Source organism: Gorilla gorilla, chromosome X (genome assembly GCF_029281585.2).
Source record: "Gorilla gorilla gorilla isolate KB3781 chromosome X, NHGRI_mGorGor1-v2.1_pri, whole genome shotgun sequence".
Classification (NCBI taxonomy): Eukaryota; Metazoa; Chordata; class Mammalia; order Primates; family Hominidae; genus Gorilla; species Gorilla gorilla.
In genome coordinates this window covers 135,412,861-135,429,174 of record NC_073247.2, presented here as the reverse complement: position 1 = coordinate 135,429,174, position 16,314 = coordinate 135,412,861, and the positions used below count along the sequence as shown (strand labels likewise).

The 16,314-nt window shown below is 42.4% G+C and overlaps 1 non-coding gene across 1 annotated transcript; it reads left to right on the top strand.

Moving 5' to 3' along the window:
- On the top strand, positions 1–62 carry LOC115932514 (U7 small nuclear RNA). Its single transcript, XR_004068784.1, has one exon. It is a non-coding gene; the product is annotated as a U7 small nuclear RNA (small nuclear RNA).
- The last annotated feature ends 16,252 nt before the right edge of the window (positions 63–16,314 follow it).

Below are 16,314 nucleotides of genomic sequence, written 5' to 3'. Positions count from 1 at the left end.
GGGTGTTACAGCTCTTTTAGAATTTGTCTAGCAGGCTTTCCAGTAAATACCAGAAAGCCCTCAATAAATTTTAAATAAAAAAATTAAAAAAAAGAAACCTGGAACAAAGACTGATTCTGCTCTATGAAGCCTGTTCTATGAAGGTTCAACCTGCTCACCTGCTTTCCTGAAGCCCTAAGGGACCTGACTGATTCACATGACCATGATGGAACTTGAGGAAAACTATTTTGCTGGCCTGAATTACTTTCAGCCCCTATGGTTGGAAGAGATTGCCACGTATGCTCAGGGAGGCTTGGGGCAAAGAGGCTTCCTTCCTATGTCTCAGCAAAGGCATAATATCTCTTCATCTAGTTGATTTCTCACCTACAACAGCAAAAACTGCTTAGTCTTCCACCACTCACTGGTTTACCACTGCTCAGGAGACCCTAATCTGACCTAACTGCTAAGAAGTCAAAACCATGAGCAGGTAAGGAGAAATGACCCATTTGAGGACATTTATTAACTAGAGGGAGGAAGACTAACTCACACAACTAGACAGATGGCTTCTATTGATGCAGAGTCACAGGAAGAGTCACAGAGAATTAGTAAATGATTAAACAAGTTAATATTTGTAAAATATTTAGAACAGTGCTTGGCGTATATTATATACACGTGTGTCAAATGATAAAGTGTAACAAACAAGTAACGAAAGTTCTCAAGGATGTGCAATTAGAGCACAAAAAAGACAATCTAGAACTAGAAAACATGATTTTAGAATTAAAAAAAAAATTAGTGCACAAACTGGAAAAGAGGATGATCCTTAACTGAGAACCAAATTAGCAATCTGGAAGATCAAGCGGAAGAAATAGCTTTCAACAGAGAACAAAAATGTAAAGAAATAGAAATCATTGAGGATTAAGAAACTCAGGAGATCTGTTGTGAAAATGATAGGAGTCCAGAAGGACAAAGTGAATATAAGAAAGCGAAAACCTAACTAGATAAATAATAGAAGAAAATTTCCCTGAGTTGAAGAAAGATTTGGGTTTGCAGATTAAAAGTGTTCACTGAGTCTTATGAATGATAATGAAAAGAGACACACATCAAAATTTATCGTTGTGAAATCCTTGAATTCCAAGTATAAAGAGAAAACCTGTAAGTTTCCAAACAGAAAGAACACATTCTAGCTTCCAGCTAGCTTTGGCCACTGGGAGGCACTGGTAAAAGGCTGAAGACTGGGAACCGGGAGAAGCTTGGACATTTCTGTAGAACTTCCTTTCTGTCTTGGGTAATATGTCTGGTACTGGTTGCAGCTCCTCTATAACCCCAGATCCTGCCAGACAGGCTTGCGCTGGATAACCCTGATTCTTGGGCTCTGGTAACACCACTTTATTTATTTATTTATTTATTTATTTATTTATTTATTTATTTATTTATTTATTTATTTATTTCTCTCTCTCTCTTTCTCTCTTTCTTCTTTTCTTCTTCTTCTTCTTCTTCTTTTTTTTTGACAGAGTCTCGCTCCCAGGCTGGAGTGCAGTGGCGCCATCTCGGCTCACTGCAAGCTCCGCCTCCCAGGTTCACACCATTCTCCTGCCTCAGCCTCCTGTGTAGCTGGAACTACAGGCGCCTGCCACCACGCCTGGCTGTTTTTGTATTTTTAGTAGAGACAGGGTTTCACCGTGTTAGCCAGGATGGTCTCGATCTCCTGACCTCGTGATCCGCCCGCCTCGGTCTCCCAAAAGTGCTGGGATTACAGGCGTGAGCCCAGTCTTGTCTTGTCTTTCTTCTTTCTTTCTTTCTTTCTTTCTTTCTTTCTTTCTTTCTTTCTTTCTTTCTTTCTTTCTTTCTTTCTTTCTTTTTCTTTCTTCTTTCTTTCTTTTTCTTTCTTTCCTTTCTTTCTTTTCTTTCTTTCTTTCTTTCTTTCCTTCCTTCCTTCCTTCTGTCCTTCCTTCCTTCCTTCCTTCCTTCCCTCCTTCCCTTCCTTCTCTCTCTCTCTTTCTTACTTTTTTTCAGGGTCTCACTCTGTCACCCAGGCTGGAGTGCTGTGGCATGATCACAGGTCACTGCAGCCTCAACATGTCCAGGCTCAGGTGATCCTCCTGCCTTAGCCTCCCAAGTAGCTGGGACTACGGGTGTGCACCACCATGCCTGGCTAGTTTTTTTGTGTTTTAAAAATCTACAACACAGAAAGGTAGAAAACAGTGGAATACCATCTGCAGAAAATTGGGAGAAAAGAACTCCTAACCAAAAATCCTGTACCAGGCCAGGTGAGGTAGCTCACGCCTATAATTCTCAGCACTTTGGGAGGACGAGGTGGGTGGATTACCTGAGGTCAGGAGTTTGAGACCAGCCTGGCCAACATGGTGAAACCCCATCTCTACTAAAAATACAAAAATTAGCTGGGCATGGTGGCGCACACCTGTAATCCCAGCTACTCAGGAGGCTGAGGCAGGAGAATCGCTTGAACCCGGGAGGCAGAGGTTGCAGTGAGCTGAGATTGTGCCATTGCACTCCAGCCTGGGCGACAAGAGTGAAACTCCGTCTCAAAAAAAAAAAAAAAAAAAAAAATCCTGCACCAAGCTGTAGTAGGCTGCTTCTAAAATGGCTCCCAATGATCCTCACCTCTTCAATATTCACCCTCTTGTAAATCCCTCCTCTTGTGTTGGACCCAGAGACTTGCTTGTAACAAATGAGCCATGGCAAAAGTGATGAGATGTCACTTTCATAGTTAGGTTACAAAAGACTGTAGCTTCTGTGTCTTGCTCATATTCTGTCTCTGGCTCTTCCTAAGTGATTACGCTGATGCAGAGGGCCCCCTGGCAAGGAACTGGGGCCTTTAGTCCAACAGCCAGCAAGGAGCTGAATCCTTCCAGCAACCATCTGAGTGATCTTGGAAGTGCATCCTGTCACAGTGAGCCTTGAGATAAGACTGCAGCCCCAGCTGACACCTTGATTGCAGCCTGTGAAAGACCCTAAATGGACACCTTGATTGCAATCTTATGAGAGAATCTGAAGCAGAAGACCCAGTTAGGTCAGGACTCTAGGCTTCACAGAAACTGTGAGGTTATAAATGCGTTGCTTAAGCCATCAAGCTTTATTAAAAAAAAAAGTGGAATTCAAGATCAAATGCATTAAACAAGACGAAAAGGGGGCATAAATGGTTCAATCCTTGTTGAAGTGATGAATCACAAACTTTTATGTACTGAAGTATCGCAGCTTAATATTTACAGCAAACTCTCAGAAACCCAAGAAGATTTTGATAGAAAACCACCACCATAATGGGAGATTATAATATATCTCCTTCAGAACTTGAATGATCAAGTAGATGAAAAATAAGCTAGAAAATAGATGACTGAATAATGTGACAAACAAGTTCAACATATAATCATATATATGTATATTTCCACACACATTTTAAAATGTAAACTATTTTGTTTTCCAGGTCTGGGGAACTTGGAAAAAAAATTTTTAATGTAAATTATGTTCTAATGTCTATCAACTGTGTGCTTCTTCACAGAGGAAAACTTCATGAATTTAAAGAAGCAGAGATTTGTAGAGGCAACACATTCTCATTGTAATCCAGTAAAATTTAAAATAAATAATTGAAGATGGTCAAAATATCTTTACTACTTAAAAACTGAGGAACAGTCTCCTAGATACCCCTAGATCATGGCTGGGTGCAATGGCTTGTGCCTGTACTCTCAGTGCTTTGGGAAGCCAAGGTGGGAGAATTGCTTGAGACCAGGAGTTTGATACCAGTCTGGGCAACATAGCGTGACTCCTGTCTCTACAAAAATTTTGTTCAAGATCAAAGCCTGGGCAACATAGTGAGACTCCATCTCCAAAAAAAAAAAAGTAGCCAAGCATGGTGGTGCATTCCTGTACTTTAGAGGCTGATGTGGGAGGGTTGCTTGAGCCTGGGAGGTCAAAGCTGCAGTGAGCCGTGATTGTGCCACTGTACTCTAGCCTGGGTGACAGAGCTAGAACCTGTCTCTAAAAAACAAGACAAAACAACAACAACAACAACAAAACCCCAGAGCTTTGGGAGGCTGAGGCAGGTGGATCACTTGAGTCCAGGAGTTCAAGACCAGCCTGGCCAACATGGCGAAACACTGTCTCTACCTAAAAATTACAAAATTTAGCTGGGCGTTGTGGCATGCGCCTGTAATCCCAGCTACTTGGGAGGCAGGAGAATCACTTGAACCCGGGAGGCAGAGGTTGCAGTGAGCTGAGATCATGCCACTGCACTCCAGCCTAGGCTATAGAGCGAGACTCCATCTCAAACAAACAAGCAAACAAAAAAACCCACAAATCCCCAAAAAACTCCTAGATAAAAGAGAAAATCAAGACAGAAGTTATAAATTTTTTAGGAAGTAACAAAAAGGTAAATGCTTTATAACAAAACCTATGGGATCATCTAAGGCTCTATTTAGAGGAAAATGTATAGCTTTACAATAGGAATCACAAATGTGTCCAGGGCCTATGTAGGTGATGTAGATGTAGGAAGTGGTTAGATGTAAAAATAGGTAGAGGAAGGGCCTATGGAGAATTGGAGAGTACATGACTGTCCTAAAAGCATTCAAATCCAGCAGTTTGCAATACTCCACTATAAATGCTCTTATTATTAAAAGTGGAAAATATGTACACTGAGTAATATACTATAAACACAGTTGCAAAGCCACAAAATTATCCAAAAGAAAATACAAATAGGGAATTAATGAAAGATAAAGCTCAAATGAGTGAACTAGAAACTCGTCACAGGTTGGGTTGTCAGGGAAACAGATACTAGGGAGGTAAGGGTACGAAAGGTTTATAGAGGAGTAATGTCTGCAGAAAAAAAGGGAAGGAGGTGTTGTACGACTGCAATGTAGACCTGAGAAAGTCTCTGTCAGTCCACTGGGGAGCTCTGGAGCAAAGATTGTCCATCAGATGAGTTCTGCATTGAGCAGAAAAGGCTATATCCCAATACCTCCTTTTGCTCCATCATTAGCCATGGGCATCCTGAGGATGATTTCAGCTCAAAAACTGAGGTGGTCTGACCTTGGAGCTACTAACAGCTGATGGCAGTAACAGCTAACCAAACTCCTTGAAGCTGGACAGTGAGAGCCTTCATGAAGTGGGATCTGAGTAATGCCTCTCTGTTTCTGTCACAAAAATAAACAAAAATGCGTAGAGCTAAAACCCAAAAGCTGGCTTTTAAAAAAGTAAATTCAACCTATTAATGCTTCCACCGTTTTGTGTCTCTGTGCAATTTGCAAAATTGTTCAAGTGGAATACATGTGCACAAATTTTCAAAGAGTGGATATTTAGGATCTATTAAATTATGTATTAGGCAAAAAACAAGTAGCATTTAAAGGGCTGCCTGCCATGGTGGGAACTGTAAATCAACATATTTTCATGCTGGCCTTTCTTCCACTGCCCTAAACGAGGAAGAAATTTGTAATCAATTCAAATTTTAAAAGGGCTACTCCTGCCAGAAAACAAGAGAACATTCTATTAGTTTGAGGTTTGAGTGTCCCCCAAGATCAAAATCAGCGTAAGCCACCGTGCCTGGCTTGATAGTCAATATATTTCTAAGTCTCTCCTAGAGATTGAGCAGAGTAACTGTCCAGAACTTTTGACCTCAATGGCAGAAATAGAAGAAACTGCACTGTCCGAAATGGTGGTTGCTATTGAGCACCTGGAATGCAGCGAAGCTAATCTGATTGGAAATGTGTTGTAAGTGTAAACAGACAAGATTTCAAAGACTTAGAATGCAAAAAAAAAGTAAAATATCTCATATTTTTCATATTAATTGATTATGATCTATTTTGGATATATAATATTAAATCTATTACGATTTGGCCGAGCGCAGTGGCTCACGCCTGTAATCCCAACACTTTGGGAGGCTGAGGTGGGTGGATCACCTGAGGTCAGGAGTTTGAGACCAGCCTGACCAACATGGTGAAACCCCATCTCTACTAAAAATACAAAAATTAGCCAGGTGTGGTGGCACGCACCTGTAGTCTCAGCTTCTCGGGAGGCGGAGACAGGAGAATTGCTTGAACCCAGGAGGCAGAGGTTGCAGTGAGCTGAGACCGTGCCACTGCACAACAGCCTGGGCCACAGAACGAGACTTAATAATAATAATAAATCTATTAAGATTTATTTTACCTGTTTAACTTTTTCTAATGTAGCTACAAGAGCATTCAAAATGACACTCACAGCTCACATTTTTGGCTCATGTTATCTTTCTATTGGATAGTGCTGCACTAGCTACGTATTGTAGAGTTTCCTGTATTTCTCTTTTTTTGACTCACTGAAAGTTCCAACCAGTACAGAAATGGTGGTAAGCTCATCCTTATGGTTCTCCATGGCTTTAACAATATAAGGCCAATGTATGTCATACTGTGTTCAATTTTTGATTCTCCATACATCTTTTGCTCAATAGGGAGGTCATACAGAGGTGTCCTGTGTCTATCCATACCAGAAAGTGCACATCGACAGGGAACACATGATGGGAAGGCCATAAGCACCAGCAACAAAAAGACCCACGGAGTGCGATAATAGCTCTAGAATATTTTTGTTAACCGACCCTGTGAAAGTCACCCTTCTAGCTGTGCTTTCAGTTGAGGTCCTGAGACTGACTACCACTGTGTACAGCCTGATCACTCGATTGGCCATCTGGTGCAGGAGGATGAACCGAGTGGCGGCGGCGGCGGCGGCGGCGGCGGAAGAAGCGGCTCCAAGAGGAACCAGGCACCGCGAGCCCAGCGCGGGAGGAGGAGAGGGGGAGGCGGAGACAAAGGAGGATAAGATGACATCCGGGGCGGCGACGTCGGAAGATGGGGCCCGGAAAACTCTAGGTCCGGCCCTAGGAATTCTCCTTGGCAGGGCTGAGTCCGCTGAGCCGCCTCCGCCGCTCCTTTCCTTTGGCTCAGACTGGCCTCATCTGCCCACTCTCAACTAACCCAGCTTTCTACCCTGGACTGGACCCTCCCATCCAGCCCCTAAAGCAGGCGTTTTTTGGCTTTTTTTTTTTTTTGAAACGACTAATAGAACAGACAAACTGTCAGCTAGCCTAAGGTAGGAAGAAAAAAAAAAAGGAAAGAAGGGGAAAGGAGGGAAAAATATTAGTAACGAGCAAGTCGATAAAAACACAGCCATATGATAAAAATTTTAAGAAACTATTGTGGGTAACAAATGTGAATATGTAGAAGAAATGACTGGTTTCCTAGCAAACTATAAACTACCAAAACTGACCCAAGAAGTAGAGAACCTGAAAAGAGCAATAACCACAGAAGAGAATGGAGAGTCACCAGGTCTAGTTGGGTTTTAGCTAAGTTTTAGCTAATCTTTTTTTTTTTTTTAAATGCTTTGATTAGAAAAAAAAAAAAATAGAGACTATGTTCCTCAGGCTGGTCTTGAACTTCTGAGCCCAAGTGATCCTCCCACCTCGGCCTCCTAAAGTGCTGGGATTACAGGTGTGAGCCGCTGTTCCTGGCCAATTTTAGCTAACCTTTAAAGAACAAATAATGTCAATGTTATCTAGTCCATTCTAGATAGTGTTTTTCAAAATATCTGCAGTGAAGAACAAGTTTTTTAAAACTTAGAATTATTGTGGACATATACTTCTGCCATTTCTTTCTTTCTTTTTTTTTTTTTTTTTTTGAGACGGAGTCTCGCTCTGTCACCCAGGCTGGAGTGTGGTGGCACGATCATAGCTCACGGCAACCTTTGCTTCCTGGGTTCAAGCGATTCTCACGCCTCAGCCCCCTGAGAAGCTGGGACTACAGGTGCGCCACCACACCCGGCTAATTTCTGTATTTTTAGTAGAGACAGGGTTTCGCCATGTTTGCCAGGCTGGTCTCTAACTCCTGGCCTCCGTCTACCTTGGCCTCCCAAACTGCTGAGATTACAGGCATGAGGAACCGTGCCTGGCCTACTTTTGCCAATTTTAATTTAAAAGACTAGAAAACTTAAATAATACGCAGACATAAAGTGCAAGGCCAATTTTCAAATTTTTAGAATAATCAGAAATAAAATTAAATTTTCTTAAAAAATAATCAAAATAGTCTGGGCGCTGTGGCTCATGCCTGTGATCCCAGCACTTTGGGAGGCCTAGGTGGGCGGCTCACGAGGTCAGGAGATCGAGACCATGCTGGCCAACATGGTGAAACCCTGTCTCTACTAAAAATACAAAAATTAGCTGGGCATGGTGGCCCGAGCCTGTAGTCCCAGCTACTCAGGAGGCTGAGGGAGGAGAATCACCTGAACCCGGGAGACGGAGGTTGCAGTGAGCTGAGATTGAGCCACTGCACTCCAGCCTGGGCGACAGAACAAGACTCCATCTCAAAAAACAAACAAACAAAAAAAACCAAAAAAAACCCAAAAAAAAACCACTTAAAAAAATCAAAATAAATTGAACACGGTGGCTCATGTCTGTAATCCCAGCACTTTGGGAGGCAGAGGCACGTGGATCACCTGAGGTCCGGAGTTCGAGTGCAGCCTGGCAAACATGGTGAAACCCCATCTCTACTAAAATTACAAAAATTAGCCAGGTGTTGTGGCACGTTCCTGTAATCCCAGTTACTCAGGAGGCTGAGGCAGAAGAATCACTTGAACCTGGGAGGTGGAGGTTTCAGTAAGCCGAGATCGTGCCACCACTGCACTCCAGCCTGGGCGACAGAGCAAGATTTCGTCTCAAAGAAAAAAAAAAAAAAATGATCGAGACCATCCTGGCATCCTGGCTAACACGGTGAAACCCCGTCTCTACTAAAAAATACCAAAAAAAAATAATAACATAGGGACAAATAAGATAATTACAAAACCTGAATACATTACTCATTGATGAGTCCGATGATCACTGCTTGGATGTCATAATGATGTTAAATTGCTATAACAATTTCTAAACCCTCTCAATTTCTGTATTTATCTCGTCATAGATGGTAACACGTTAGGGACAGGCACCAGTCCTCAGACCACAGAAAAAGATGAAAAGATCCGAAATTTATTTCGTAAAGCTAGCATAGCCTTACATGTGGGAATATATTAAAATATGATAATATTTGCACAAAAGATACATGTAGAAATTCGAAATAAAATATTAATAAACTGAATTTAGCAGTGTAGCAAAGAATAATATACCATGACTAAGTAGGGTCTATTTAAGAAAAGCAAAAAAAAAAAAAAAAATTGCTGAGCACAGTGGCTCACACCTGTAATCCCAGCATTTTGGGAGGCCAAGGTGGGAGGATTATTTGAGGCCAGGAGTTTGAGACCAGCCTGGGCAATGTAGTAAGATCCTACCTGTACAAAATTATAATTATAAAAATAAAGAAAAGCAAAAATGATTCAACATTAAGAAATCTATTAACATTGCTGGGCATGGTGATATGTGCCTGTAGTCTCAGCTACTCAGGAAGCTGAGGTGGGAAGATCGCTGGAGGCCAGGAGTTCAAGGCTGTAGTGTGTACTATCAATGTACCTGTGAATGGCCACTGCACTCCAGCCTGGGCAACATAGTGAGACTCCAAAAAGTCTATTAACATAATTCATGACCTGAAGCAATTAAAGGAGAAAACTCATGTTATTATGTCAATAGAAACTGAAAAAGCATCAAAAATTCAACAGCCATTTCTAATAAAACTTCAAAGTAAAATAGAAATTAAAAAGAAACTATAGGCCAGGCACGGTGGCTCACGCCTGTAATCCCAGCACTTTGGGAGGCCGAGGTAGGCAGATCACTTGAGGTGAGGAGTTTGAGACCAGCCTGGCCAACCATTTTGTCTCTACTGAAAATACAAAAATTAGCTGGGCATGGTGGCATGCACCTGTAGCCCCAGCTACTCGGGAGGCTGAGGCACAAGAATCGCTTGAACTCATGAGACAGAGGTTGCAATGAGCTGAGATCATGCCATTGCACTCCAGCCTGGGCGGCAGAGTGAGACTCTATCTCAAAAAAAAAAAAAAGAAAGAAAAAAAGAAAGAAACTATTTAAACATGATAAAGACTTCTGAAACTCAACAGCAAACATACTAAATGAAAATGTGAAGTCATTTTCACTAAAATCAGGAACGAGAGAAGGATGCTATCACCACTGTTATTTAACATTGTTTTGTATGTTCTAAACAATCCAATAAGACAAGAAAATGAAGTGGTATGTGTAGAAGACTGTTAGTTGTCCTCCAAAATCTATTCTCCCCTTCCTCCTCAGAAGTTCGGCTTTAAAGCACATGACTGAGACAGACTACATTTTCCAGTTTTTCTTAAAGCTACCTGCAGCCACATCACCATGTTTGCGCCAGTAGAATATGCACAGAAGAGATAGGTTTCAATGTACCCCTCAAGTGCTTAAAAGGAAATTGCTTGTCCTAGACTTTTCTCCAACCCTGCTCCCCACAGGCTATAATATAGGTACAACTGTAATTTAGCTTCAACCATTCAGATGAGCACAATACCCCAGTAGATGGCTGGACAGTAATGGATCACTGAATAACCTTGTGGAGCAAGGATGTCCCACCAGCCTGAATTGGTCATATGGACATGTAATAAATAAATAAGCTGGACAGGTGTGGTGGCTCATGCCTGTAAGTCCAGCACTTTGTGAGACCGAGGTGGACAGATTGCTTGAGCCCAGGAATTCAAGACCAGCCTGGGCAACATGGTGAGACCCCATCTCTATTTTAAATAAATAAATAAATAAATAAATAAATAAATAAATAAATAAACTTCTATCATATTTTTTTTCTCTCTCTCCCTCTGGCTCTCATTTGGCTTTTACTAAAACGAATATAATAGGAATAATTATCAGAAAAAAGACCCAGAAATTATCAAATTTTTATTATATTCATAGAAAACCCAATAGACTCTGGTTTTACAAAAATTTCCAGAATCGTTTTCCTCACACCATTGACATTTTGAAAAAACTACTAGAATTAATAAAAGTTTTTGGTAAGGTGGTTAGCTACATGACAAGCAAAAAACCAGTAGAATTTTCTAATGTTACGAATAACCAGCTAGCAATAGCAATGGGAAAATATTCCATTCACAATACCAAAAAAAAATTAAAATAATCTAGGAATGAATGGAACAGGAGATATACAGGATTTATATGAAGAACATTATAACTTCTTTTTGAAAAACATAAAAACAAGATCTGAGCAAACTGAAAGATATAAAAACACTAATCCTCCCTCAAATAACAAATACAATAAAATTCAAATAGGAATATTTGTAAACATCCCATTGAACTGGATAAAACAACTTTATATTATAATTATTATAGAAATTAAAATTGTATTTATTATTTTGAATGAGTAAAATATTCATATCGTTCAAATTCAAAAGGTCCCAAGAGGTATGCTGTGATAAAGCTCTTTTCCAGGCCTCCCCCAGCCACTCAGTCCATTCCACATAGGCAGCCTAGGTCACCAGTTTCTCCCATAAACTTTCAGAGATATTTGCATCATCATTATTATTATTTTTTTGAGACAGAGTCTCGCACTGTCACCCAGGCTGGAGTGCAGTGGCACAATCTTGACTCACTGCAACCTCTGCCTCAAGTGATCTAGCCTCCCATAATGCTGGGATTACAGGTGTGAGCCAGCGTCCCCCCACTGTGCCCAGCCTGCATCACTTTTTTTTACACAGGTGATAGTGTGATATACAGATTTTTCTGCATATTGCTTTATTTGTCTTAGCAATGTGACTCTGAGATGTATAGAGCTTGCTTCTTGTTTCTTTTATTTTTTTATTTGTATACATTTATGTCTATGATGCTGTATTAGTCCGTTTTCATGCTGCTGATAAAGACATACCCGAGACTGGGCAATTTACAAAAGAAAAAGGTTTAATATGGACTTACAGTTCCACATGGCTGGGGAAGCCTCACAATCATGGCAAAGGAAGGGAGGAGCAAGTCACATCTTACATGGATGGCAGCAGGCAAAGAAAAAGAGCTTGTGAAGGGAAACTCCCCCTCATAGTACCATCAGATCTTGTGAGACCCACCCACAACCATGAGAATGCCACGGGAAAGACCTGCCCCCATGATCCAGTTACCTCCCACTGGGTCCCTCCCACAATATGTAGGAATTAAAGGTGAGATTTGGGTAGGGACACAGCCAAACCATATCATTCTGGCCCTGGACCCTCCCAAATCTCATGACCTCGCATTTCAAAACCAATTATGCCTTCCCAACAGTCCCCCAAAGTCCTAACTCATTTCAGCATTAACTCAAAAGTACACAGTCCAAAGTCTCATCCCAGACAAAGCAAGTCCCTTCTGCCTATGAGCCTGTAAAATCAAAGGCAAGTTAGTTACTTCCTAGATACAATGGGGGTACAGACATTGGGTAAATACGCCATTCCAAAGGAGAAATTGGCCAAAACAAAGGGACTACAGGCCCCATGTGAGTCTGAAATCCTGTGGGGCAGTCAAATCTTAAAGGTCCAAAATGATCTCCCTTGACTCCATGGCTCACATCCAGGTCACACTGATGCAAGAGGTGGGTTCCCATGGTCTTGGGCAGCTCCACCCCTGTGGCTTTGCAGGGTATGGCCCTGCTCCCGGTTGCTTTCTTGGGCTGGCTGAGTGTCTGTGGCTTTTCCAGGCACATGGTGCAAGCTGTTGGTGGATCTACCATTCTGGGGTTTGGAAGACAGTGGTCGTCTTCTCATAGCTCCATTAAGTAGTGCCCCAGCAGGGACTCTGTGTGACAGCTCAGAACCCACATTTCCCTTCTGCACTGCCCTAGCAGAGGTTCCCCGTGACAGCCTCGTCTCTGCAGCAAACTTTTGCTTGGACATCCAGGTGTTTCTATAAATCCTCTGAAATCTAGGAGGAGGTTTCCCAACCTCAATTCTTGACCTCTGCTCACCTGCAGGCTCAACACCACATGGAAACTGCCAAAGCTTGGGGCTTGCAGTCTCTGAAGCCATGGCCCAAGCAGTGCCTTGGCCCTTTTTAGTCATGCCTGGAGTGGCTGGCACACAGGGCACCAAGTCCCTAGGCTGTGCACAGCACAGGGACCCTGGACCTAGCTCACAAAACCGTTTTTTCTTCCTAGGCTCCCAGGCATGTGATGGGAGGGGCTGCCGTGAAGACCTCTGACATGCCCTGGAAACATTTTCCACATTGTCTTGGAGATTAACATTTGGCTCCTCATTACTTATACAAATTTCTGCAGCTGGCTTGAATTTCTCCTTAGAAAATGGGATTTTCTTCTCTATCACATTGTCAGGCTGCAAATTTTTCAAACTTTTATACTCTACTTCCCTTATAAAACTGAATGCATTTAACAGCACCCAAGTCACCTCTTGAATGCTTTGCTGCTTAGAAATTTCTTCCACCAGATACCCTAAATCATCTCTGTCAAGTTCAAAGTTCCACAAATCTCTAGGGCAGGGGCAAAATGTTGCCAGTCTCTTTGCTAAAACATAACAAGAGTCACCATTGCTCCAGTTCACAACAAGTTCCTCATCTCAATCTGAGACCACCTCTGCCTGGATCTTACTGTTCATATCACTATCAGCATTTTTGTCAAAGCCATTCAACAAGTCTCTAGGAAGTTCCAAACTTTTCCACATTTTTTCTGTCTTCTTCTGAGCCCTCCAAACTGTTCCAACCTCTGCCTGTTACTCAGTTCCAAAGTTGCTTCCACATTTTCAGTTATCTTTTCAGCAACAACTAATACAATTTATTGCATTAGTCCATTTTCATGCTGCTGATAAAGACATACCCGAGACTGGGCAATTTATAAAAGAAGGAGGTTTAACATGGCCTTCCAGTTCCACATGGCTGGGGAAGCCTCACAATCATGGCAGAAGGGAAGGAGGAGCAAGTCACATCTTACATGGATGGCAGCAGGCAAAGAAAAAGAGCTTGTGCAGGGAAACTCCCCTTATAATACCATCAGATCTTGTGAGACCCACTCGCAACCATGAGAACACCATGGGAAAGACCTGCCCCCATGATCCAGTTACCTCCCACTGGGTCTCTCCCACAACATGTGGAAATTAAAGATGAGAATTTGGTGGGGACACAGCCAAACCATATCAGATGCATATTCTTACTTTCCTGCTATATTGTATCATTCTCCTCTAGTAAACTGTACATTTGTAAGCACCCTCATGCTGGGTCTCCTGGGTCTTCTACAGCAATCCAACCCTGTTTAACTATTGGGAACTTATAGTAGGGGAGTTGCACCTGATTCATGTCTGCGAATTTTTTTTTTTTTTTTTGAGACAGAGTCTCACTCTGTCGCCCAGGCTGCAGTGCAGTGGTGCAATATTGGCTCACTGGAACCTCTGCCTCCTGGGTTCAAATGATTCTCCTGCCTCAGCCTCCTCAGTAGCTGGGACTACAGGATTGTGGCACTATGCTTGACTAATTTTGTATTTTTAGTAGAGGCAGGGTTCCACCATGTTGGCCAGGCTGGCCTCTAACTCCTGGCCTCAAGCAATTTGCCTGCCTCAGCCTCCCAAAGTGCTGGGATTACAGGCATGAGCCACCACACCTGGCCCTGGCTGATTTTTAATTTTATTTTATAAGCAATACTCTTGTTGGCTTCTATTATGGGCTGAATTGTGTCCCCCTCAAAATTCATATGTTGAATTTCTAATCCCCCTTTCCCTAGAATGTGACTGTATTTGGAGACAGAGCTTTTAAAGAGGCAATTGAGGTAAAAAGAGATCATATAGGTGGGCCCTAATCCAATATGACTGGTGTCCTTAGAGGGAAGAGATTAGGACACAGACAATACAGAGCCCATGGGGCAACTATGTTAGGACAGTGAGAAGGAGACCATCTGCAAGCCAATGAGAAAAGCCTCAGAAGAAACCAAACTGTCCCCACCTTGAATTGGACTCCTGGCCTCCAGAACTGTGAGAAAATACATTTATATTGTTTAAGCAACCTATCTGTGGTATTTTGTTATGGCAGCCTTAGCAAATTAATATAGGTTCTCATCTATCTTGTTCCTGGGAATGTCAGTTTGTTAACTATCTCTACAGAGTCCTGTAGGTCAAAGTTCCATCTTTGCCATTCCAGACTTGCTGTCCGTTATGATTATTACATTCACCTTGACTCTGACAGTTAACTGCTACCACCTGGCCTCTGCTCTTTCAGAATCCTATTATCTTCATTGACAGACACCAAGGGGCCTAATTACATAGCAATCTCTCCTATCATGTACCCTGACCCATAGAAAACAGCCACCATGGAGTTTTTCAATATTGCTAGTAGCCTTAACAAAACAAGTGTCCTCTGGGCCCTCTCAGGAGACATTGTCCACTGATATATTTTCTGGTTTTACATAAGTAAGCTGTGCTAATTTGCCTACCTTTCTGAGCCTTTTGACCCTTCTCTCAAGTCAAGGCAGTTCCAACAACTCCCCTTCATTTACTACAGAGGCATTGTTGTCTCCAAGTTTCAAGGAGCCATTCCAGCAGCATACTAGGACTGGCTCCAGATGTCCTTGCCAGGATGCTAAATCCTGAGTCATGGGAGAGTGTTCCAATAACTATAAATTCTTCCATATCCAGCTTTCTATCCCTTTCTGGTCCAGAACCCTCAAGATCTATTCCCAGTTTATTCTCCTGATTCCTGCAAATAGAGATTTTCCAAGACTGACAACTATCCAGTGAATAATGTCTTTTCTCCCATAGTAGAAACACTGTTTCTCTTCTTGGCCCATGTTAAGAATCATCCCTTGTTATTTGTCTATAGAAGAAATGTGCTGAGGTGGGGGCAGATCTTGTGGAAGATAAACATCATCCTTCTGTGTAAGTCTATCACTCTCACAGTCAAACCTGGGGTCTATTAGAATAGACTATTCTTTTCTGGAAGAGATTTAAAAAAATACAATTTCTTATGAAGGCCTTTTGCTTTCACATCATTCTTTTAAAAAAATTTCTTTTTGAGACAAGGTCTTGCTCTGTCATCTGGGATGGAGTGCAGTGGCATGATCACAGCTCTCTGCTGCCTTGACCTCCCAGGCTCAAGCGATCTTCCCACCTCAGCCTTGTGAGTAGCTAGGACCACAGGCATTCACCACCATGCCTAGCTATTTTTTTTTTTTTTTTTTGAGACGGAGTCTCGCTCTGTCGCCCAGGCTGGAGTGCAGTGGCGCAATCTCGGCTCACTGCAAGCTCCGCCTCCTGGGTTCACGCCATTCTCCTGCCTCAGCCTCCCGAGTAGCTGGGACTACAGGCGCCCGCCACCACGCCCGGCTAATTTTTAGTATTTTTAGTAGAGACGGGGTTTCACCGTGTTAGCCAGGATGGTCTCGATCTCCTGACCTCGTGATCCACCCGCCTCGGCCTCCCAAAGTGCTGGGATTACAGGCGTGAGCC